This window comes from Strigops habroptila, chromosome 7 (genome assembly GCF_004027225.2).
Source record: "Strigops habroptila isolate Jane chromosome 7, bStrHab1.2.pri, whole genome shotgun sequence".
Classification (NCBI taxonomy): Eukaryota; Metazoa; Chordata; class Aves; order Psittaciformes; family Psittacidae; genus Strigops; species Strigops habroptila.
The window spans coordinates 56,667,998-56,694,926 of record NC_044283.2 but is presented as its reverse complement, the minus strand read 5'-3'; positions in this window follow the sequence as shown (position 1 = coordinate 56,694,926).

The window sequence follows — 26,929 nt, the reverse complement described above, 5'->3', positions numbered from 1 at the left end:
AATGCCTTGGGCTTTGTTTGATATTTGTGTTCTCAAGCATCCCTTGTCTGTTTCCACAGCAGCGTACATACATTTATCTTAAGGAGAAAATGGGGTCTTAGTCTTTTGGGATTTTTTGTTTTGATTTGGTTTGGGTTTTTTTAAGTATGGTTATTCATGTGAGGAAAGAGAGAGGTAAGGGTGAAGAATTGTCGTGCACATCTTAACAAAGAACTGTGTTGCAAAGTAGCTTTATGTTTTATACAGAGTTCCTCAGTCCTGTCAGCAGTGTCTGCCTGAATAATACACAGGGCGGGGGGGAAGATATTTGGGTAGGTGTGGATTTCTACCAGCATGCAGTTTTTGGAACATTAGTGATATTCTTAAGAGGTGCATACTCAGCATAACATATTCATTCTTCATTGCCTCCTCATTCTTTTAGCCAATTAAAGCAATTTATTGGGACATAAATATGCAACAAAAGTAACTCTCAAAAGACTTTTTTTTCCTCCATTCTGTGTATGAATGTTGTCTGCATTTTCTTCCATATGCCATTCCAACTGCTGGCACATGCTTTTTAATGTTATAATTTTCCACCTCGTTTCTTGAATGGCTTTGATTAAAGCTATGTACTTTTCTAGTGCTTGTTATTTCTTTTGGTTTAAAAATTAAAATAATAATAATATAAAAAAGAGGGTAAAAAGCCGCCCTAAACTAGCTGCTTCTCTGCGTGATTCTCGTATCTGTTGAAGGAGATGTGTTAGGAAATTTAATACAAATTGCTTCTAAACCCACACACACCATAAAAGATGCATTTATAGATAGTAGGCAATACTATGAATAACTAAGGGTAGAATTACCGTGGAGATACCTAAGGGTAAGCCATGGGGTTTTTTTCAAGTCTAAGAACTAAGTAGAAAGTATAAAAATCTCATGTTCCTATTAGCTGTGGTATTACAATAGTTGTGCTATCAAGATATGTAATTGTTTATGGTGCATTATTTTTGTCTTTCACCACAGTTTCCAGTCACTTGAAATCTTGGAAAGCACGTGTACGTGTATAGCAAGCAAGCAGATCTGCTTCCTAAAGGCATCTTAATTCAGTTGGAATTTTAGCATCATTTATATTCTGCTTTTGTTGCTCTTGTAAATTGCTGGAGTACTCTGGATATAGGATAGTTTTTGTTGTAAGATTGTGGACTGTAGGTGTTGCACTTTTATAATGTCACCTTGTCAGCGTGTACCTGATCCAAAAGGGATGGGAATATTGTTTACAGCTGTTGGGCTAGTTAATGAATGGCTATAACTTAAGTCTGTGAAGTGATGCATTTTACACTTGTCTGTCCAGAATGGGTGCTCTGGTTGCTGTGTGCTTTTGAGGAGGTAGCATGCGCTGTAGTGGGTCAGGTCCAGTGCAGGCAAGTGGCAGAAAACAATTTAATAACAATGCTGTCCGTGCAGATTGGCCAGCTGGATGCTTTCAAAGCAGGTGGCAGCATCTTTGTGCTTGAGAGAGAAAAATAAAATGTGAGAACTTTAAATTGGACACATTATTCCCTACTAAAAAGCTATGCAAATTAGAAACCTCTTGTTAAATGAAAGCTAGAAGAAGCAGCCTTTCCATGTATTTAATCAGGTCGTGTGGTTTTGATTGAAATTATTTCATTTTGTATGGAGGATTTAACTTTTTATAAATTATTTTTAGTTAACTTGAAGGTATATGTGAGCTGTCTATCTCTGGTCCCTAGATAAAGCTGAAATTATACTAGTTACAATTTTACAAATCTGACAAATCCCTGGTAATCGTTATCTTGGTTGAAATCTAATTAATAGTAGTATAGCATTACAGTCGTGTGTCCTTTGTGAAATTTAATAGTCACTTGGTGACTTTCAGACACACACTGCCTGGTTAGGCATACACTGGGTGTTCTCAGACTAGGAATATTCAAATCCCAAACATTCAGCAATATGCAGTTTATTGTGACATGGAACACCTTTAAGAAAGTTCTTATTGCACAAGGAGGCATTTGAAAGAGCTTTTTCCTTGTGGTTTGTTTTTTTTGTGTGCGTTTTTTGTTTGTTTGGGGTATTTTTAAATGCAAAATCATTGCACCTTGGGGAAGTGGTCCTCCAGGGTTTTTTTTGCTTTGCTTTAACTCTCTGCATGTGGCATGCATATAAATTGGAGAGAGCTGGTTTATTGTTCCTTTTTTTATTTCTGAATCCTTGTGAAATATATTATGTTCCATATGTTTACAGAATTATTCTTTGCTATGTTGTCTTAAGTTCCTTAGGCAAAATAAGGACTGCTTTTCTTTTAGTATAGCATCTAGTATTGCTCAGCTGAAGCTAAGCATTTTCCTCCTGAATTTAGCTCTGTTTGTGCTTTGGTTCAAAAACAGACTAGAAGTCAGGTCCAGGAAAGAGATATGATAAAACAATTATTCAAATTAAGGTCAGAATTTCACTTTCTCTCCTGAATTTTACTATGTGTCTGAAACAGCACACTCTGATTGTCAAGCTCTCTAGCAAAGCAGTGGGGTCAACCTGAACTCATGCAGTATAGAAAAGGAAAGAGGAAGGTGAGCATTCATCTCAGTTTTATGGTAACTTGAGCCCTCTTACAAAGCTTTAGACCTTCAAGCCTGTTTTCAATACAGGCAGTTGAAATTTGTGTTTGTAAAGACCTTCCTCATTCAAACAGACAAACTTTGGCGTGTTTGTATTTCACAGGCAAGCACAGTGCCTGACTGCATGGGTAAATCACAGGAGAGTTTAGCTTTGGGGTATGTATGAAGGGTGATGTAATAGCAGAGCAAAGTGCTTTATTGGTTCAGTGCTATTTGTGATCCAAACAGAACCATGATCCACCTGGAAAAATTAAAAAGGAAAAAGTGAACAGCAAGAGGAAGTTTTTCTTCTCTGGAATCTGCCACTATCTCGCTGGTGGTTTGGTTAGTGATCCATTTGTTATAGCTGACTGCGAGGAGTAAGCCCATGACTCTCTGGATCTGTCTCAGACTTGGATGCACCTTTTGTTTTTGGTTTTTTTTTCATTCAGGTAGCATGGCAGATGGGAATGCATCATGATCCTGTTCAGTGGGATCAAAACCACCTGGAAGCCACTCCAGCAACCACAGTGTTGCATGCTTGTAATACAGCAAATACAAGCTGTAAGTAATACGTACTAGATCTCCACTCATGACTGTGTTGATCATTTCCCAGCTGATCAGCTGTTGCACATTTGAACTCTAATTGCCGCTATCACAGTGTCATAGTATGTCCTCTTTGTTAGGCCACCTAATACTGAATGAGGTGTGAGGAAGGCTACCTGCTTTAGCTTGTCCCTTGCATGCTAGCATTTTTTTGAGATGGTAGGAGTTGATTGTTGGAAAGCATTCTCTTTTAATGCAAATATAACTTGGGTGCTAGAATACTGACAACCAAAGGACACACTTTTGTGCTTTGCAGATAAACAAGCTTTACATTAGGTGGAAGACCACCTAACATAATTACTCATTCATAGTACCTTTTGCTAAGCAATTGCATCTATCCCATTGACATCTGCCAGCAATGCCACTGGAATTGTCTCTCCTAGATCAGTGTTGGGCTACAGAAGAAAGCAGCATCTTCGCAAAAATTTTAGTGCATTAGTTTTCATTTTAGTCCTGATGAACACAAGCTTGAAGTGAAATGGTAGAAAGGGAGGGGATGAGCATTAAAAACCACAACAACTTTGAAAATACCTATGACTTTTAAAAGATAAAAACCCAAAGAAAACTAGAGAAAGCCTACAGACAAACCTAACTTGTCTCTAATACACATCTAGTCTGGAATTTCATCGTACCTCTGATTGAGGAAAGAAAGACCAATTATCCCAGGAAAACATGGATTGCATTACATATGCATTCACTGCCAAAGGGGGAGAATGTCGATTACTTAACACAAAAGTGCTGAAGCCATTAGTACAGCCTTTTAGAGTTGAAATAAACATATGTATTATATGCCTGTAAATCCCAGTGGACAGCACAACTGGTGTCGTATTCCACAGTGGATCCATTAGCAACATAATGTCATCTCACCACAGGCCATGCTAATGGTTTAAATTAGAATGTGTGGAGATTTTTTAATTTATAAAAGACACTGCTGTCTGATTAGAATAAACCTCTTCAGCATAAAGCTGCTGGTCTTAAACCCCTCATAATACATCACTTCAAGCAATATCAGTGAATGGGAAGGTGTGGAGCTAAGCTTTCTGAAAGTGCAAGAGCTAACAGGGAGTTGAAGAAAATCAAATGTATCTATGTGGTTGTTGATAGCTCAGAAAAAAATGGTTGGGATATCTTTAAAAGCAACTGAAATCCAGTGTAGAGCAGGTGACAAAGGATGTACAATGGTTTTTTGTGCAAAGCCATCTTTTAGCTAAAGATAATTGGCTCCAACATATTATGGGCAATAATGCCCCACTGGCAGTAGTGGTGCTAGTTGCTCGGGGTACACAAATGGGCAATTGTCATGGGTCTAATGCAAAAAAGAATCTGTGTCAAGCAAAACTTCAAAAATCAAACCCATGACCTCAGCACTGAAAACAGAAGAATGTGTGAACTTGGATGCTGCTGCCCTCTCTCATGATTGCTCTAAAAGCCTCTGCCAGAGGTATGGAGGCTACTGCTGGGGCTTCAAACATTTTCAGAAAACACAACACTTGTGCAATACAGTTTCCTACACAATTCCCCTGTGAAAGCATTTTACCAGAAGGCTGTTACAGTAGGACACCAGTAATTCATGCCCTTCTATGGAGTTGGAGGGCAGACTAACCTTGATACTGTATGGCTAACTCATAGTACTACTAGCAGTACTTTAAGTCTTCTATCTACATACTTCTCTCTCCTTCAGAAAATGCAGATGTATATTCCCTCCTCATCCTCCTTATCGCTTATGGGCCTGAAAAATCATGTTCCAATTGGGAGAATCAGTTAAGCACAATAAATAAAGAGCTGTTTAGAAAACATATCTCATGCAGGGGAGAGGAATGGAAATAGTTTCTCTTCTGATGAATAGAAAAGCAGGATCGGGACCTTGTGCTCATAAAACTTCTCTGAAGTAGTTCTCACTTATTTTATCTCCACCACAGATATTCTCCTCTTAAGGTACTAGAGTGCATTGGTCAGCTCACTTCTTATACCTTATGAGCACTGTTCTTGCTACAAAGATGTTTTGATCATAATTAGAGAGGCCTCCAGCCTAAATGCAGTAGCGCCCTTACCTTTAGTGGCTGGCCTACTGGAGAGGGTGAGCAGAGCTCACAAGCTACTTAGTGGACCACATCACAGCCTGAGCTTCCCTGCTGCACCAAGAGACACAACTTTTTCTTTCTCAGAAAAAGCACTGTGGAGTGGCAGTACCTCTTTTCTAAATGGGTGTATAGAAGTCAGCTACTAGAGTGAAAAAAATACATGCTGTGCTCACACAAATCAAAAAGTATAAGTAGTATATCCCTAAGAGAGGGAGGATCCAATTTTTTTGTATGGAGATGACAGAGGTGCAGACAGAAGGAAAACAGGGTGAAGTGTGGTGGCAAAGCAGCCCTCTTCAATTTGTGTTGGAAAAGAGAGAAAGACAGCCTTCAGGGAAGTAAATGATGTTACTATTTCTGCAGTGAAATAAGCTCTAGACAGATAAACCCTAACTCCTCACTGTACAGTGTCCCTTTTTTGGGAAAAACACTGTTGCATTTTGTTCCACCAGAAGGATTTCTGAATTCCACTGTCTGTTCACATGTTTTGTGTATGTATCTATGCATATTTTAGGAGCACCATTCAAGGGAATGCTTTAATTTCCTAGCTGTGTGCAGTTAGACCTCCCATACGTGTGACTTATGCCAATCTCTTTGCTGGTGAGCTAGCTTGCTACCTTGGGAACCTTGAATTTGGTTTTTTACAATGCTGGGAAATGCAAATATGCATAAGCACTATTAGCATTCTCTTTAAGAGAAATTGTTGAGCTAGCTGGATACAAGTCCGGTTTCCCGTTTCTATTGCTGTTGCGGGATTTATCACATGACTGTGAACAGTCGCATGTAATAGAGAGTATAATATTATCATATAATATTACCTACCACATCCACTATCTGCTTCAGAACCTTACAATCTGCTTGAGATTTTCAAAATTACCAAAGGGAGCTGTACACAAATTAGACCCCAACTTCTTGAAAGGCTGCTGCATGTTCTGACGCATACCTGCTATATAAGAAGGCTGAGTCTGAGTTTGCTGTGGCTCCAACTTCCCATCTTTAAGTGAGGAATTTTCAAAACTTCACTGCATCTTCTCCTGAAGAGGCTTGATTGCTATTAGTAAAGCAGCTGAACTCATTTGTTTTTTCTGACCTCAGCATATAATCAGCATTCAGATTTAACAAAGCCTTTAACGGAGCTGGGAAATCAGCCTTACAGTTTACATTTGTATGAGAATGCTTAAGAAATGCATGTTCCTGTTTCTTCCTTAATTCAACAAAAGTCACAATCGAATTTGCATTCCCCAGTTAAATAATTTGTCTTCAGTTGGGGTAAGAAGAAAAAACTTCAAAGACTGTGTTCACAAATGGAAATGCAACATAAGAATTGGCAGCATGGCATAGTTTGCTCATCATATTTTTCAATATCGGACATTAATGTGTAATGTAACAGAGGTGAAAATAAAACATTCAAAGTGAATATTTGGTGTTGAAATGTAGTCAAGAGAACTCTGAACAATCTTTTCTGCAGTTGTCATGTTTTTGCAGGTTGTTTGAATATTCAATTCTCGAGGGGAAGATGGTCCAACAGAGAAGTTTAGGATAGGTTGTAGTAAAAGCAAATGCCAAGTTGTCTTCTTTTGAGAAATCCTAGCCTGCCATTTCTGCCTGTTCTGATCTTTTAATGGAGGTCATGTTCAAAATGCCTATGCATCTCTCTCCAATATGTACAACCTCCATGGAAATCCTTGGTGTGAGATTATTTTAACCTGGTTATCCACAGCTAGTGTTCTTCACACAGACTGTAAGAGGCCAATCAATCACATATTTAGCTTGAAACATCAAAATCAGTCACTGAAGTAAATCTAGAAGGGCAATAAAATTTTCTTCTTGTTGTTGTCCCTTCTTTGAGGGAAAGAGTCATCATTTATCAGATATCTTCTTTGGCACCTATTCTAGCAGATACTTGAGGGACTTTGCCTGTGCATGGCAGGAGCAGAGAAGCCACGGTAGCCAGGGAAATTGAGGCTTTGAAACTGCAGCAAGGGCCCAGCATGGAGGAACTCTGGGGTATGAACCTGACATGTTTCATTGTGTTCACTTGAGGGAAAAGGAAAAATTAAACTTTTGAGAAACTTGGAAAGCTTCAAAACAAATTTTATTCTCTGTTTTTTATCATAGTGTGGACTGACTCAGAGAAGCCCTCAGAGACTTCACTTGCTCATCTTTGATACCCTCACTAAGCTATTTATGGTTGGGTTGCCTCAGCTACAACTAAGTTCAAAAAAAAGTGAGATAATCTGTATTATTTTTGACCATTTATCTTGATGACTTGGCTTAAGTAGTGATATATGGGACTTTCTCTTCCATAGTAGATTTCTTCCGGTATCTGATGTGGAGAGCCTTCAGTGCCCTCACTGGAGTGGCAACTTAGTAGGCACCTCTCTATTTCAAATGGTATGACAGATTGCTATGGTGACAGTTCTGTTGTGCAAAGCTGCCAGCAGGGATGTGTAGACTTAAATGCAATTAATTAAAATAAATGAAACCAGTGCATTGTCTTAGTTTCAAGCTCATGAGTGATGGAGTAGTTTCTTTTTTAAAACCTGATTCTATTGAAAATGTGTCCCAAAAATTTTACTATTCTTTTGTGGAGCCAAGAGTTTTATGTCTCATCATGGGGCCCTTTATCATTTTTGCGCTTTCTGTTTTGAGCTAAGGTGCAACTTGAAGCATATCTATTGAGCCTTGGATTAGTTATCAGAATAGTAAATGGTCAAAAATTAAATTGTGTACTTTATTTTCTAAGCTTGATTTTCCACTTTCAGTCTCTAGACCTTTGCTTCTTCATTGAGAATTTCTATCATCGGGGATGTCTTCATGCAGATGCTTAGGAGAGACTGTTTTTTCCTTTCTGCTTTTTCTTGACCTTAGCTTATTTATGTGGTTTTAAAAAAAAATTCTTCTCATATGGTACTCCTTGTCTCTCTCTTCTCCTTGAGTAAGAACACATGAACTACACAGAGCATTTCAGGTAATTCTCTGACTGCTTTCTCAATCTTGCCTTGTATCTCCTGCTTGAAGACCTGGCAGTCAGACTGGCTCTCCACCATAACATGGGGTAACTTTAACTACGGAGAATTTCAATTCCCCTTTCTGTCTTACGGTCTTTAGTAATTCACTCTGTGGCACTGTATTTCAGGATTTCACATTCTTAGCCCATCTTACAATCACAGCTTTTCATCTAAGATATTTTGTTATGTATTTGGTTTATTGTCATGTTTTAACAATCCCCACCACTAGAATGAATGATCTTATTCCAAGATCAAGTTCATCTGACAGACCCATTGTCATAATTATTAACAAGTCTTCCGCTTTTCAGTACTGCATGAATCCTACTTGCAAGGACTTAATAATTATTCTAAGTAAAATGATACTGTGTAATTGAATGTTTCCCACTATATTTTTTTCTTTGTTCTACTGTTGCAGTACTTACCGCTTACGAGCTGCAAAGGTACATATTTTTCTGTATTGCCAAGTGAGACTAAATCAAATAGTTGAGAGTCTTCACTGGCTGTAGAAAAAATATCAACAATATGACTATATATTTTATCTTGCTGACTTTTTAATACCAGTTTCTGCGATGTTTAAATAAATGTCAAGCTTATCAGCCTAAGGATTGCCTGGATATCACCTGGAATTTCACAGGGAGAATTTAAGAGTATTTTAAAATATATTACTAGTAACCATTAAATAAAGTCACTACTAATATGTGAATAAAGGACTACTGATAACTTAGATGTGTTTATACTTGTCTTCTTCTGTATGAACCTGTATTCTAATCCATCCCATCCACTGAAGAGATGCCACAAATAAATAAAAAGGACAGAAAGGACCCAACCCCCATCCAAAATAATTCTGAGTATAACAGAACTGGAACAGTCTGACGAGTATTGTCTGTCATATGCACGTGATTTGCTTGGTTTGTTTTAAAGGAAAATGACAGTAGGTGAGGAAACAATAGCTGAAATAGTTGAATCATTTCTATTTTAGCGGTTTAACAATGGTGCCAGTTATGCTGTCACATATGTAGATGTAACTGAAGCATTTGTGGTGGTGGTCTCCAAAATTCTACTAGAAAAATGAATTCAGATAAATTTGAACTGGGATCTGGTAGATTGAAGATTGTCAGGACAATCATAAATGACAAAGAGCAATGTATTGTGTGTGATGAAGAGAGGAGAAACAGTCAGAAGCTGCTGAAGGATGAGGTGTTCCTCAGCTTTCATTAGTGACCCACAAGAAGTAAACAAAATGTGGCTTGGCTGCACAGATGCTGCTCAGTTCTGAAAAACTGTGAATGCCATTTTGAGTACAAAAACAATGCAGAGGGAAATGAGTGGGATTAAAACTAAGGGGAGAAATGGAGTCCAAAAATTGTCTGTGCGTCTAGAAGGAAAGAACATAGAAAGCATGAGTTTGTCTGCAAACATAGACCTTGTTAGAGTAAAAACTTATGCAACAGGAATGTTTAAGGAAATGCCTATCCTCTGACCAAACTGAAAAGCTGTTGGAATGTAGTATGGCCAATCATACTAAGGTATTTGTGCTGTTCTGTGTACATGCAGAAGCATCATTACACATACAGTGGAGAATGTGTGTGTTTCCAAGTAAGGTGTAAAATAAACTGTCTCTATGGGAAAGGAGTTCTCTAGTCTGTTCTGTATGGAAAGGAGGTGAGATTGTCTCAATCTTTACCTGCCTATATAGGACATAGCTTTTCTGATGCCAGCCATCTGGCCAGCAATTTCAGTAATGTGAAAACTATCTTCCCAGCCACAACTACCAGCTGATTTGGCCTCTGCAGGTTGCTTAAAGCCCCTGTGAGAGCCCCTTTCTCTGCTTTATAGCAGAGAAACTTTGGAGGCACAGTGAATGGCTTGTAAGGCTGCCACTTGAGGTGCAAGTATAAAGTGATGGGTACTTTCATGACTCTCTCATGCACAGCTGTAAAACCACCTCCTCTTCTTTGCTTTTGATTCTAAATAAAAGGTTAGAACAGAGATGGTCAATTTCCGTATCATGCAAGTTGAGTACACAAAAACTCATGTGGCCAAGCAGTACAAAGTAGGGTCTGAGCACTAAAAACAAGGACAGAGAGGAACTGAGGTGTTGGTTGCTGCTTCCCAGGGCTTCTTCTCTTCCCTTAAAATAAAAGACTTAGGTAACTGCTTTGCAATAGCGTCTTGCAGCAGCCCTGGGTTGTTGGCCTTACAGATGTTCTTAGGTCACTTATCCGTACTGGCAAAGATTGAGATTACCTGAGCCCTGGTGTGGCAGAAGTGGCACTTTACTTTTTTGCCATCTCTTGTAACTGGACTGTGGTTTTGACTGATACCAGAGCCCTGGTGTCCAACAGTGCATCTACAGTACATGAAATTTGTACTCTGTGTGCTCAGATGCAGGCATGTATGGCATACTAACATATTGCTCCTACATTGGCTATTTTTAAGATTAAGAAAAAACACAAAGTGCTTCAACTAAGACAACTTACTTTTGCTCGCTGTTTTGCCATCTTCTGCAAATATATTTGGCAAACCTGTTAATCAATGTTGACTGGTCTGCTGTGTGCCATCTTATCTGTGTTTGACTATATTGCCCGCTATGATTTGTTTAATATTTTTGTTTTGTTATAGCCTAAATTTTGATGAAAATTGTTAACATGTCTGCTCACTCAAAATGAGATTTATTGAGGGTGATGGAAGAACACTTATAATGTGCAGAGTACTGAATGAAAATATAATAATTGTGTTTGTTTTACATCTGCATTGGTAAAAGATTGCAAAGAGCTTGAATTAAGGAAAGAAAACTGTCAAAATAGGGACAGGATACAGATTATGAAGGGATGGGATAAAATTTATTTTGTTTTGCCTTATTTCTCTCAAGACTGAGTATTTCATCTTCATGCTACACAGTATTTATAGGGTTTCTTCTGAACCCCTGTTTCTTAAAGAAAACTAGTTAACATGTCAGTCAAACTCCTGAGATGTGAGCCTCAAACAGAGAGTCAGTTTTGCTCTTTCTTCTAGTCATATGTAGCTGCTCCCTGGACCATGTGTAGAAGGGGCTTTGGAGAGAGGGATGTGACTGCATCAGCATCATGATGCTACTGGTCAGTGTTAATGAGGAGAGGCTGCACTACAATCCTGTCTTATCCTCCACCTTCCCTCTGCTATTGGCACACTCCTGGCTCATTTGCTCTTGCATGGTTGTGATATCTGAAGAAGAGATTGTCTCTTGCCACATGGATGTTTATCACAATGAAATCTTGAAGCAGAGGTATTCGTGTCTAATAGGGGTAAATAAATAGTTAGAGAGCACACAAAAGGTCTGGCCTTGATTCTTGCTGGTACTTAAAGGCCGTGTGATAATGATAATTGTCTTTATTTTTTTGGTGCGATTATGGAATTATAGTTCCCCCCCCCCCCCTTATGGCTACTGCATGACCATTAATTGTTACACTTAAAAGTCTGGCAAATTTTCAGTATAGATAGTTAAGTGTTAAGCGTCCTGCATTTTTTTATATGATTCAATATAGGTAAAGAGAGTCCTAACCTTAAAAAAGACAAAAAAACCCCGACCCCTCAACACACCACCCCCCCCCCCCCCACAAACCCTCTCCAACAGTATTCTTGTCATCTTGCTTTTATTTCTTTTATAGCACTAACTGGGGTAATCCTAAAAAATCACCGTAGGTCTGTCATCACATAACATGGAAATGCAGAAAGGTTGTGGTATGTGAGCTATGTCAAACAAAACAGAAGAATGCAACATCGCCCTGCTTGGTCACTTAAAAATCGTCACCTTTCTCTCTTGCTGTACACCGTGTGCAGCACCTGGCATCATAGAATCATAGAACAGTTAGGGTTGGAAAGGACCTTAAGATCATCTAGTTCTAACCCTCCTTCCATGGGCAGGGACACCTCACATTAGACCATTCCACATCATGCTGTGTCTGCAGCAGTGTGCCTCTCCTATGTGCTTGCAGAGTACCATTCGGTGAGGGTAACCATGCTGTAAAAAACACATATTCAAAGAAAATGGCACATTTTATGCATACCTCTGGAATTTAGAGAAAATTGGTTCATTTATTCTTCTATTTATTAATTAGAAGTAGAAGAAATATCTGCTTATCTTCTAGTAGGTGAGTTCAGAATAGTCAATGGACTGTTCTCCAGGAAGGGTGGTGTGGACCCAGTGTTCTGGGCATGTTGGTTCTGCTTTGGGCTCAGTAATCTGCTGGATCACCTTAGGCAAGTGCATCTAGCTCTACACTTTGTCTTATCAGGTTCTCCTTGGGTCATTACTGATTTTTGCTATTTGCTTGCGTAATTGTTGCTGTTTGCATTCCTGTCTATAAAAGCACTGTGGCTTGCTGTCTTTCACTTATTAGGAGGATAATCTTGTCGTTTGTATTATCTAGAAGCAGGATGGCTGTGGCTTCTCCCCCTTCAGCTAAGTCAGCAAGGCCCCGCTAAAATGCCTTGTATGTAGTAATCTGATTAAGAAGTCAGCAACCTGATGATATGTAAGGTAAAACCTGCAGAGACTGTGCCTCCATGTCTAAGTCTATTAAAGTGAAAGAACAGAAGGCTTACAGCCTAAAGCTTAATTAAACAAGTGGATTTTCAGCTAACGTCCTGGAGAGAGGAACTGCTGTGTGTAAATGATAATAAGAGACTTTCCTGCTAAGAAAAAACCCCAAACAAATAAAAAAACCCCAACAAACAAAAAAAGAAATCTAAATAAAAATTGCTGTCAAATTATTCTGAAAGCCACTGGTTTACGCTTCAGTCAGAGGATCTTGCTGCTTATGGCAACAGCCTTTACTGACACAAGATTAGAAATGGCTTTTTCAACTGTCATCCAGGACTGTGCAAGTAATTGATTTTTAGGTTCAGCTGCCAAACTAAAAATAACAATAATAATAAAAAATGGCTTAAAATGGATCACATGTAAGACTCTCCCCATCCAAATGGAAAACCAGCATTATTTTACATGAATAAAATATCACATTTTGGTTATTTCTCAATAAAAGTGAAAAAACAAATTGATAGATTCTCCTTACAGGTGAATTAATTGGTTTCTGTTCTGTTACGGCAAAGATAGGGTTTTTTTAAAATATCTCATACTGGATTTGGGTATTTCATAATATCAACTAGCTATACTTTTGTCACATAAAGGGTCAAATTCTGAAAGCTGTATGTACTGTATTGTTCTCAATGGAGATAACTCGAGCATCTGATAACATCTGATTGCATGTTCATAAGATTCATAAGGAGAAAGACAGTGTAATATGAAAGCTGCCTTCAAGATTAGAATCCTTAAAGTAATCAAGTATTTGAAGCCTAACATAAAAAATGTAAGAGAAAGTGTACAACTCCCTTTCATCTCCCTGTAGGTAGGTAGGTCCAAATAGTCTCTTGTGACAAAACAGTGTAATCAAAGGTGGCATTTGTCTTCAGGATATATTAAGGTGCCTTTTGAAATCAGCAGAGAGTTAGACCCTCATTCACTCCAGATGCTGGCACCCCAGACTCATGAGCCCCTGTGATACAAGGTGCCACTCCTGTTCCTGATATTTAAGTTCACTCACTCCAGTTTTTCCAGTTGCTGGCGCTGCAAGCCCCCATACACGCACATGCACACAGAAAAGAGGATGGCAGATGCCTCATCATGTAAAACAAAAGTGGAATTTGATAAGAAAATAGGGCAGACTGTGCCAATCAGGTGCAGGGTGTTGTCAGAGAAGCATCCAGAGCAGCCCTCTTAACAGGAGATTGGTCCTTTTTATCCCCTCATCTCCCTCTCTTTTTCCACAGTGGTTCCTCTCCAACTCACCTAGATACACCCTTCTCCCTTTCTTTGATTCCTCTCTTGAACATTCTCTAACAAGTCCTGTGCAATCTCCAAATGTTCTTTGCATCTTGTAATATGTGTGTCCTGCCATTGTGTGTCTGTGCTCCTACATGTGTGTGCAGATCAGCTTTTATCACATAAACTAATGGTGTTATCTTGGCTTATTTTTTCAGTCAGTTCGTATGTCTAAGGAGGTTATGGTGACTCAAGGGCCATGTGCATTCTCTCTTCCACAAAATCTCTTGGTGGTTTTTTTGCTGAACACAGCACAGCCTTCAGTGTACCAAGCTGTGTTTCAAGAAAACTACCTCTGGGAGTGCGTTGCCTGAGTTTTTGCTTTCCCTGGGACTCCAGTCTAGGAAAGACTAGATCAAGAGTTGACTAAGTTTACTGGCAAATGGAGTTTAATGTCAAAGACGCTTAAATATTTTGCCACCACCAAATCGGAAATTTGTTCACTTCTGAGAAAAGTTTCAACACTTGTCCTAAGTCTGGAAAACTCAGCTCTACTATTCAGTTCTTAGTTCTTGTGACTCTGGCTTCTCTCTATCAGCTATAGATGCAAGAAAGCTTTTAAATTGCCTCCATTCTGACAGATCCATCTTCTAACAACTTTACGCTACACTTTTCAGTGTGCCAAAACCTACCTTTAATTCAGGCAATTTGTAGTAAAAGGCCTCTGGTAGAAGAGTCTGATGAAAAGTAGGCTCCAGGACTTTGTGCTGCTGTTAGAAGAATTCTTTTTTATCCTCTATGAAGACTTCAGTCACTCTGTGGCTTTGACTTAAGTTGGAGCCAATGTAAACCTGTTCTCTGCATCATGCCGAGTTTCCACAAAATAATACTTGTGGAGCTCGGCTCTCCCAGTTATTTCAGTTGCCAGTAACACTAGGGACAAAAGTGAATTTGTATCTGCAGCTACCACAAAGCCACCATGCTATAGGTAATGGGAATTGCCATGGAGTAAGCCTGTCTAATGACCTTTCTTATTTCTGACCAGAATCCAGAGACTGTTATCAACTATTGCTGTTACCAAGCAGGAGGCATAAAATATCATTTCAGAAATAACCAAAGGAAAGTCTTTTTGGCAAACCTGTCTTTCCAGTTGTTATGTTCTTGGAAGTATCTGTGGATGCTCCTTTTGTTCCAAAGCAGCTAACCCCTCTGTGCTCTGGCTGCACTCCCAGCCTGGGTGGCTGCAGCTACAGCCATCCTGAGCTGCACAAAGACAACAGGTAGTTCTGCCTCTGTGACATCTGCACAGATATATCTGCAAGAAACAAGGACTAGTAAATAACAAAACAACGGGAGATCAGGAAAGAGACAGGAAAAATTAGCAGCAAATCTTAATCACTGGGATGCTAGTACAGCAGTGCTTAAAGATGCTTTTGGATACATATTCATTAGCTTGATTTTTCGCCCAGGTTTGTTTAGTCAGATTTGGAGGTAATTTTCAACACTTCCTAGGTGACTTCAGTGCACACCTTGTAATCTAAGGGATTTTAGCTTCCTATGTAGCTCAGCTGTGAGACTGGCTTCCATAGTAAAGAGTTTGCTTACCTTTGCCTAAATAAGTCATGTGTGATAGTGCTGTCTGAGAGCTCTGATCTTTTCCCTTGCCACGTGACAGTGTTCACACCTCAGCTGTTCCCTGCCAACATATATTCAGGAGGAAGTTGCAAAAGCATGGATTGTTTTCACTGTTCCTGGGTAAATTTGTACTTTTTTTTTTTATATATATATATTTATAGATGCAATTGGATTTTTTTGTGTAATCAGAGGAATCCAGGTGTAGAAGATTGGAAAAGCATTGTGATCATCTCAGTCAAACTCATAATGATTTTTTCAAACATATGCTGAAAGTGTGGACATACTTCAATGTGGACTTGTCATAGAGGAAGGGAAGACTTTTATGTAATATCTCACCTAGTGATGGGAATATTATGTAGAACACAACTGCAATTTGCTATGCACATGTGCATTTGCTATAAGCCTTGCTGATGTTTCCGTTTGGTACAGTGTGTATCATTTCTTCTGTAATAGGTGACAGCGTCTGACAGATCCTTTCTGAACACAGGGCAGTTTCTTTGAGAGTCTATCAGATCTCATCTCCTTGCAGAGAAACTTCAGGAAGTTCCCAAGGTTGTCAACCCAAGTTGTGTGGGCTTCTCTCCCACCTTGACCCTCTTCACTGCTTTTCGTTCCAGATGATTTCTTCTCATCACCTAACATGAACTCATCTTAGCTTCTGTTCAGTGCTAAACAAAACAGCCTTGTCCTGAGTAAACAGCACAAAGAAGAGATTCCAGTGACACTCTCTTGCCTCTGAAGAAAAAGCTTGTGTTTTGTAAGACCTTTTCTTTATGTTCTTTGGCAAATGGAGCTGTTAAATATATTATTACCAGAGACAGAACTGATTATCTCCACAGCAGTTGAAAACTGCTTTCAGAAAACCTTTCACAAGGCTGAGCTGGGGGGCTAATGTCTGTACTGCCATGATAGCCCCCCGTTGTTAACGGGAATCTTCCTGTGGAGCCCATCAGCAGCAGATGAGGCTCTCATTTGTCTGCATAGCGTATCTGACAGTGCAGAGCTCCAGGCAGTGTGGTGTGGACGTGGAAGTGTACAGCTGCTTCACGACGTAAAGCTTGGTGCAATGTGTGCAGAGCTAATGGAGGAGAAAAACCTGCTATACCTGACCTGCTATCCCTGCAAGTCCCCTTCTCTTCTTTTGAATCTGCCCTATGCGGTGTGAGCATCTCCTAAGGTAATAAGTAACTGTTTCCTGTGAGGTCCTGTGAAAACAGGAGCTTGGGGAGAGCCAGATACTTCTTGTTTGCTTCACAGTAATTTTCTTTATTTATTTTTCACTTTTGATTTTCTAAAATATGGAGAAAGGAACATAGAGCATCAGGGTCAGGGTACATGTATGTGCCGCAGACTGTGGGCATGGAAACTCCCAGATATATGGCGAGTAACACAGGGCCATTAGGGCTTCTGCTTCCCCTCCACCTCAAATAGTGGTAAGTGCCCTTCATCCCAATCCTCTGCAGCCGTTCCAAGAGGCCAGTATCCTATAGACAAGGACCCAAGTAAGCTCAGTGTTGCCACTTGTGTGGCTCTCTATATGTCTTTTAAGGCTCCCTGGTGTCTTAGCAGACAGGCTGCTGAATATCAATAAAGCCCCATGTAAACTCTGACAGTATTTCAGCTATCCTAACACGAGTAATTTCTATGAAATGCTCTGAATTTGACGAATGGCCCTCCCTTTGCTTCCATCAGATGCTTTCCCACCTGCTGTAGCTGGAGGTATTTTGTTGTTCATAAAGAGAAGTACAAATCCTAACAGCAGTCCCGTGACAATGGCAGTGTTTAAGAGCACAATGTTTGCTATTTCCTCTGTGGATAAATGCAGAGAACAAAGACTTATTGAAATCCAAAAGTCTGTTCAACTTTAGTTGCAGTGGCTCTGTCTTGGCCTTCTGCCCTGCACCTATAACTTGCTGTTTTAGAAGGCTAAACAGTAAAGTGGTGTCACACTGGTGTCACTTGTACAATGGGTAAATGGAAGCAGTTGAAAACCTTAGATATAAATTGATCTACTCTTAGCAGAAGGCTCTGCAATGTGGAAAACACTTGGGGATTTTTTCGACAAAGGTAGTTGTAAAAAACTGAGCACTAAAAAAAAGATTATTAAGAGTTAGAGAATATTCCTGAAAATGTTGTTCTTGCAAGGTCTTCCATTGTTACACCACTGGAATCGTATGCCTAGTCTTGTGTCCCAATCCTTATTTGCAGGATATTTAAAGGGAGTTGGATATTTGGTTTGCAACCTTTTCTGTTATCTCACCTAATTCTGTTATCCCATCTTCTTATACTTCTTATAAACTGATGTTTGAGGTTCTTGTGCCTCGGTTCTGGTGCTCAGGGCTACATCTGCAAATTAAAACTTCCCTTGACCTTCAGTCAGCAGCGTTGGGCAGTCACCTGGGTGCTGCTGACCACCTCAAACTTTAGTTTTTAATTCATCTGATTTGAGGACAAAATCGTATGTTCCCAGTATTGGGGTTAACTTGATAGAATGAGAGGATACCACATCACTTAAAATTGCTTTACTACGCTTAGTGATGTATGGTGTGGCTGAGAACAACTCCACCACGTTTTATTTTAGCAGTAAGCATGCTCCTAAGCTTTCTGGGGATGATTTCTTCCAGTCCTTCCAACTGGGAACAGCTGGAAAAACAGAAGTCAGGAGAGGGTTGCTGTCACTGAGTTGTTGTGCCAGGCTGAAAGCCCAGCCCATTAAATGTGAAAATCCACTCATTGTTGAAGTTTTGGTTATATACTTAAGACCAAGAACAGCATAGCCACAGGAGCATAAATAGGTGGATGTACATCGGACAACATAATTGTCAGGGTGTCTCTAACCATGGAAAATTTTGTTGTAAATGTGTGACTAATGCCTTCAATTATTATCTCTAATTGAACAGACATGGATAAGGCCCACTTTGTAAGCCCTGATAAGCCTACTGCACAGCTGCTAGGAGAGTACTGAGACCTAGTGGGATCAAACTGTATTGCATTTTGTGTTTTGCAAGCATAGCGTGTTGTTGGTGCCTAGCAGAAAAATATGAGTGATTGTTGAAATTCCATTCCTGTAATCTGCTGAGTACTGATGCCTGAGAAGACAGAAAGGCTGTTTAGCAAATACGCCCTTGCATTGTCATTAGTATTAAGTAATGGAACTTTAATATATTTAGATCATAATAATCTATCAGATTAATATCAAGTACTCAGCGGGAAGTCCTCAACCACAGTCCTACCTCCTCTTCTTCATTTATCAACAAGCTCAACAAATGGAAGCCTGCAACAGTGTAAATACAGTACTTATTGCAGGACAGAAGCAGCTTTCGGGCCATATATTTTCAACTGCTGATATATGGGGTATGAAAACAGTTTGAAGGCATTTTTTCAGGTGAAAATAAAAGTTTTAGAAGTAAAACCTTATTTTTCCCCTCAAAAACTAGTTTGGATACAATTCTGACACTTCTCCATTTTTAAACTTTGTATTAAAATTGTAGTCTTGCTTTATTTCATAAGGCACCTATTTTTCTCTCTTTCCTCCACTCCCTCAGTTTATAAATCTCAAACCAGTGTGCCAGTTGAAAAAAAAACAAACCTCTTTTGAAGACCTCCAACTGAAGAGAGAAACTTTTTCAGTAAGTTTTTATCTGTGTGCAGTGGGGAGACAATTTTTCAAGCATATCTCAGTGACTTGCTTGTATTTGTAAAGCAATGGTAAGGCTGGAATTAGAAATCAAGTCTCCTGAACCTCAGCAGTTAGTGCTTCTCCCAGGGTGGGTGCTTTTAAAATGGTAGCGCAATCGCTGAAATCTGAGATGTTATGAAAAAGGAAAACACGATATTTTTGAAAAACCTAGTTAGAACATTGGGGCAGATGGCAGTGGGAGAGAGATGAAAAGCAGTCCCCTGTGTGAATAAAATACATTATACTCGGTTCACTTTGATTATGGATCGCATCGCTCTGAATTTCATAGCACAGTGTTACTTCATAAAAAGCATGTGACTAGAAGTTCATGTTGTTGCAATTGCCTGCACTTAAAAAAGGCACCAACTTCCCTATCCCCACCCACCATACACGGAAGCAAGAAGAAAAAAAAAACCCTAAGGGCTATTATTAAGAGGAAGATTTGGAGCTAGGAGCACTTAGTTCCTTGGGCTATGATGACCAGCCATTGCTGTGGGTGCTACTGGGATTCATTTTCTGCCGAGGTCTCTCTGGTTTCCGTAGAGATGCTGCCTGTGTTGTGATTAAGCAGTTAGAGCTAGAATAGTGGGGAGCCGGGGTGAGGCATTGCAGAGAAATTGGGGTGGGGCCAGCACTTTATCTTCAACATCAGCATGTTACTACACGACTTCTGCAAGTGTAAAAACACTGAGACACACACCACACTGGTAGTAAAAGTTGAGTGGTGACATACATTTTTAACATGGGGGGCAGGGATGCAGACAGTGCTCTAATTTGATCTCTTAACCAATGGCAGCAGCAAGGAATTTAATTTACAAGGTATAAGAGATAATGGTCCAAATATTAGGACTGCCACAGCCTGAGCCTCTCAAGCATGACTAGACAAAAGAAGTGTGATCAATTGCTTCAGCCCTGGTTGAAGGCTGTATACCTGCACCTTCTGCTGCTATGAAAGACGGCCTGACTCATTTTAGCAAAGTATGTGGGATTCCACCTTGCAGTAGTACAACACAGGAAAGTAGGTGTTCACCACAGGTAGTTACAACTCAGCAGCAAACATCAATGCAAAAACCTCTGGAGAAACCTCTGTTGGCACTTCCTGTTTTGGGTCTGAATAGATTAGACCTGAAGATCAGACCAACAGCAAGACATTGTGAGAGGATATACTCTGTTCTTCTTAACATTTGAAGTGAGAGGGGACCCCCTCATGTTTTCTCTTCACTGATACAAGCCTACCATGAATAACATACATCTGCTGTTGTGCCTTAGGTTCCTTGTTGCTAGCCATACTTCCTTGTGTGGGATTGGTTCTGAAAATAAAGCTGATCTTCCTGATTAAAAGGATTGTATAAGCACGAGGTATTGTAATATATCCATGTGTATTGGGTTTGTGTGGCAAGGTTTTCGTAGCAGGGAATGGCTACAGGGGTGGCTTTCTGTAAGAAGCTGCTAGAAGCTTCCCTTATGACCAATAGGAACATTGTCCAATAGAGCCAATATCAGATGGCTCCAAGATGGACCCACCACTGGCCAAGGCAGAGCCCATCAGTGGCAGTGGTATCACTTCTGGGATAACATATTTAAGAAGGGGAAAAGTTGCTGCACAACTGGGCAACCTCGGTTAAATAGAGGAGTGAGAACATGTGAGAGAAATGCTCTGCAGACACCAACATCAGTGAAGAAGGAGGGGAGGAGGTGTTCCATGTGCCAGAGCAGATTCCGCTGCAGCCCATGGTGCAGACCGTGGTGAGGCAGGCTGTGCCCTGCAGCCCATGGAGGTCCACGGTGGAGCAGATACCCACCTGCAGGCCATGGAGCATCCCACACAGGAGAGGAGGATGCCCGAAGGCTGCTGTGACCCCATGGGAAGCCTGCACTGGAGCAGGCTTCTCGCAGGACCTGTGTCCCCATGGAGAGAGGAGCCCACGCTGGAGCAGGTTTGCTGGCAGGACTGCACCCCATGGAAGGGACCCAAATTGGAGCAGTTCATGAAGGACTGCAGCCTGTGGGAAGGACTTACGTTGGAGAAGTTCGTGGAGGACTGTGTCCTGTGCGAGGGACCCCACACTGCAGCAGAGAAAGAGTGTGAGGAGTCCTCCCCCTGAGCAGGAAGGAGTGGCAGAAAAAATGTGTGATGAATTGACCACAGCCCTCATTCCCCATCCCTCCTCACCACTGGAGGTGAGAAGACAGGGAAAATCAGGAGTGAAGTTGGGCTCATGAAAGAAAGGGAGGGGTGGGGGGAAGGTGTTTTTAAGACATAGTTTTATTTCTCATTACGCTACTCTGATTTGATTAGTAATAAATTAATTTTTCACCAAGTCAAATCGCTTTTGCCTATGATGGTAGATAGTGAATGTTTTCTCCCTGTCCTTACCTTGACCCACAAGCCTTTCACTATATTTTCTCTACCCTAACCATTTGAGGAGAGGAGTGATAGGGGAGCTTTGGTGGGCACCTGGCATCCAGCCAGGGTCAACACACCACACCATGGAATAAGCTGCTGAGATGTATCAATTATCTAAACAGAGGTGAGCATATGAGGTGCTGCTTGAATGCAGCTGACTTGGGGGTGGTGGTGGTGCAGCAGGAATACACCAACCTGGCTTTCGAGCTGGCAGGATTTGCTTGTTGCTCATTACATTTGAGCTCAACAGAAATGTAATTTCCCAGGGGCCTGGCAGCTCAGTCAAGACTGTGTTTCTGAACAAAAGAATGATTTTAGCATTTAGAGATCACGTAAGCACTTCCTTATAGCAGTGACTCTGCAGGAGATGAAAGCTGTTTCTAGTGTCAATTCATTAATAGAAGGCCTTTATACAAAACTGCAGCTACTTGAATGGGTTTCCCATAGATTTTTCACCATGTGTTGGGATCCCGGCAGGAAACTTATTAGTTATGAACTCATCAGAGGGGGGAGAAAGTGAGAAAAGGTGATAGATTCATGAAATCAATTTGGACATGCACAGGTGATGTTTAGAGAGTGAATTTTCTTTACATGTTCCCTATTTTTAATAAGCCCCCTTTATAGAAGAAACTGTTTTCTTCTTCCTTGCCTCCCAGGGTTTAACTTTTAAGAACTAACCTCAAAACACCAAAAAGCAAAGCAATCAGCTATTTTATTTGGTGAACTACTGACTTTTTCCATGCCATTCTGGTAATGAGTGACTTCAAAATGGGAAGAGAGATCAAAGACTTGTGTTTGCCGCAGGGCAGGTGGCGTTTTGGCAGAATATCTCAAGTTTTTAACTCTCTCTGTATGCAGTGGTAGAGATATCCTGTACAGTGATTAGCTGTGTTTCATGTAGTCCCCTGCTGTCAATCTCAAGGGAGAGGCAGAGCCAGGCTGCTCCAGGGCCTGTGAGGTAATCACATGCTTGCTCCCAATAGTAAAATACTTCCTGCTATGTGAAACAAAACCAAGTAACTCCTTTTCTTGCACCAGCTCATATCAAGCTTGGATGTCTAGTATATGCAAAGGCCGTGCAATTGAGCCTTTGACCATGTCTTGTTGGGTCTTTCATGGGATCGTGTCTCTTTCTTGTTTGTGTAATCAGTGTGGTTTCAGCTAAATTTCTACACTGAAGTTGTACTGCAGCAAATAGGTCTTTACATGTTTCTCTGAGTCTGTATGGAGAAATTTAGCTCCATTTTGTTCCCTATAGTCTCTTTTAAAAATGCATCCTCCATGAAAGAAATATGCCAGTCTGAAATTCACCTGTGGCAATATGTGTAGCAGCTCACAAAATTATCTCTCTGAATTGACAGATCTGTCTAAAATGTTCGCAAAAAGAACTAGGTGGCATTGAAGGAGGCCAGCAGGTTGCAAGCATAAAAGAAGTGAGAGGAGATGACTCTTCATTGAAGTTTGTCTGTGGAGCCACTTGCCACATAAGATAGTGGTTGCTGTTTATTGTTGATAAAAGCTCTCACTGTTTCAGCGGGAGTCTTGAGCTTTGTTGAAAATAAATTGAATGAAACATGCTAAATAAATAAAGCCAACATTTGGCTCAAAGTCCTGGAGTCCACAAAGATATCATACCTGCTTGTAGTTAACCTCTTCTTAATGGGTGCCTAAAGTCGATGGTTTCTGTCTATGCGGCTATGCCCTGGCTTTGACCAAATACGACCATTCCTATGCTTTTTGTGGTTTTAACAGAGTGAAATTTGTATAAAGAGGAGCCTGCCTTGCTAAAGAAAAGGCTCTGCTAACCTGCTTTTTGAGGTAATGCTTTACAAGTTCAACAATTTCTTCTTGCTATGTTTGTTAGAGAGCATGTGCAGATATGACTGAAGCCAGAAGACAATTTCTAACAAGCAAGAGCTGGAAAAAAAAATTAACCTTTTTTTCCTCCCCCAAACTTTAAACTGTGAAATGTGAAAAGTACGTGTTACTTATTTTGATTTTTCATGGTTTTCTTTCTTGCCTCCTGTACTATTGGCATGTCAGCGGGTGAATGGATCCCTCACCACCTTCACTGTAGACCAGGAGCTAAGGTTTATCCTGGCACAGGAGTGGGACTTGGAAGAAAAAATATTTGTAAGGAAGGACCAGCGTAGGTTCTGTGTTGGATATCAGTATGTGATTACCAGTCAAAATCAGTCTCTAGAAGGTCACTGTGAAGTAGCTTATAAAGGCTCTTCAGAAGTATTTTTACCTCCTGACCCTATCTGCCCAGCTAGCTCAGTTGGTAGAGCATGAGACTCTTACTCTCATTAAAATTTTCCTAATTTTAAAAATGTATTAATAATTCTTAATTGTCCAAAAATGGGAGGAGGAAAATGAGTGTTATTTCCCTACCCTTAAACATGTCCTTATGTACTGTTAAACTTACTTTTGTTATGCCTGATTTTGTTCACCTTTCATGGGTCACTCTATCTTACGCAGGCAGGAAGCAATACAGTATTCAAGTGAATTTTGCATACAGCATGTATGTAGCAAGCAATGGAAATGTTTGTATTTTGTGCCTGGAGCAGGGAAACACAAAAAAGGTGATTCAACACTAGTGATTAAATATCTTCATTGTATTTATCTCACATTTTAATGATAGAGAAAACCTGTTCACTTGATACTAGTTCATTTCTAACTAATCCTGATAGGAAAGGTTCTGAAGAAAATTTATCTTAAAAATACTTAATCTCTTCAGAATTAGGTGGAAATAATGTAGTATGTGCGGGATTTGGACTTTCAAATACTGTAAAAGGCTGTAATTTACAACTTAAATACTGTAGTTTGTGGCTACCCTGAATCAGGAAAATGAATCCTGTGAAGGATTGAATAGAAGTTGTAACATGATCGAAAATATAATATCTTTATGATTAAAATGCTCCAAATTTTGTATTTTGGCAACTTTATTGTACAAACACCACTAACTGCAAAATCAGGCAGGAGATGGATCTTGAAAAACAATTGAAGATCTGGAATGCTATGCCAAAAAATGTGCACCTCAGGAAAGATAAAAAGCTGCCTGGATTTCTTGCCATGTATCTAAAGATAGAGAAGCTGATGGTCAGGAACACAAAATAGGAGAACACTCTTCTTGCAGGACCTTTATTCATTCTGTTATCTCTAACCCTAAACAGAGAAGTATTGAGCAGGTACTAGAACTCTGAGGAGAACAAATTCTTCCTTTCATCCATATTTTCTGTCTCCACTCTAAAGAGCTCAAGGGTCTCTCCAGACTTCGAGACTGCAATTAGCTCAGCAGTCCCCGTGGTGGGAAGACAAGTAACAAAACCTTCCCCCGGGTCTGTGTCAACAGGGGAATGGCTACTCCACAGGCATGCAGGTTGATGATGCTGGGAGCTCCTCCATGGCATAGCAGGATAAATAAAGCAAGCAAATGCATAGTTTCTTTCAAGGCAAAACTAATTTCTCAACAAAAAGCAAGACAATGCCATGACTGCTGGATATTCTGGTAGCAAAAAAAGATTGGTTTTTGTTGAACAGCTGAAAAAGCAGCACACTTTTATGTTTTGTCTAAAATGTTGGATGACAGGAAATTATGCATTAAGAAAAGACAGATATTCTGGATTCTCTTTTCACCCGCTTACTCAAGACACAGTTTACCACAGAAATGGAAGTTTTACTTTGCAGTGGGAGATGTTTCCACTACAAATGGTGGGGTAAAGAGACTAAGGTCCTCAAGAAGGTGGGGAAATCAAATTCAGGATGCTGGGAGCTGTGTGATGAACTGCTTTGCAAGGACCTGAGTGACTTGACAAGTGTAGTAGGGCAGATGAATTCGGAAATGTGGACTCAGAAGGGACATGTCAGCTGAAGTTCAGCTCAGCTGAGGCTCGGTAGCAGGGAGTGCCATTTAACTGGTTTGGAGATATGGATGTAAGTTTGATACTGTACCTGCTTTTGCAACAAATCCAAGATGCAAGTAATTTTTACAACAGTGAATGTTGTGATGTACTAATCATAGACATAAATAAATTGTGAGACCGAGTAAAACGGAAATGACAATATTTATTTTTGTTTAAATTGAAGTGGGTTTTGTACTGGTTAAGAAGGTTAATGCAGCTGTGGAGCTGTTTCCTGTGCTGCCACTTTCCCTGGTCTTTTGGAAGTTTCTGTAGCAAGAACTGAGTGGCATATGAGGGTATGATGCATCATCTCAGCTGTGGAATCTGAAATGGCATGTGGCATTTCTGCTGAAGAGGGAACAGTGAGACTGCTGTGTGTCAGACAGGCCAGGTGGAGCAGGGAACAGGATTAACATGGCTAGTCTTCGTTTGGCTCAACAAAATGGAGTGCGACTTCTTCAGGCAGGAAGGTAAAATAAATAATTTAAATTGAGAAACTGTTTATTAAAAATGAAACAGCTTTTTTCTGAACTCTTTCATTCTGAAAAAAAAAAAAAAAAGTTAATGCTTTCTTGTAAGCACTTCTATTTTCTCCTACACAGAAAAGATTGAATTACTAGAATTTCCCATTCAATAGAAATGTTGATTTCTGCCTGCCCTCTTCCCCCTGTCCCATGAGGCGGAAGATTATTCTTGAAACTGGTAATAAAGGACCAGAAATTGAACACTTAATTATGGTGGAGAGCCAGACACTTGTGTCAATATTTCCATTTCAACATGGATGGTGGTGAAAAGAAATTTTTGCTCCAGAGGTCTGCTCCTGCAGTTCCTAGTTATCTACTGTTGCTGAAATATATTTCTGCTTCTAATATCTTCTACTGAGATCTGTTTGCTGTTCTGGGTATGTCTGAAAACTCCATCTTTTCCTACATATAGTTAAAGGAGAATTACAGGTTTTTGAAGTACTGGTTGGGGGAATGGGTGCTGAGAGCTTTTCAGAGGCTTGGACTAAAAAGGTTCAAGAAGCTTAAATTTGACTTGGGAAAGGATGTAACAGTGGAGGGAACAAATGACGGTAAAGGGTAAGATAAAAGGGAGCTGAATGAGTCATGCAGAGCAAAGAGCAACTCACTGAATTAATGCTTTGTCAGCTGGCATGGTTTGTAAGCCTGGGAGCAGAGCTGAGACCTGGAGGTGGCCAGACAGGTAGTTCTCAG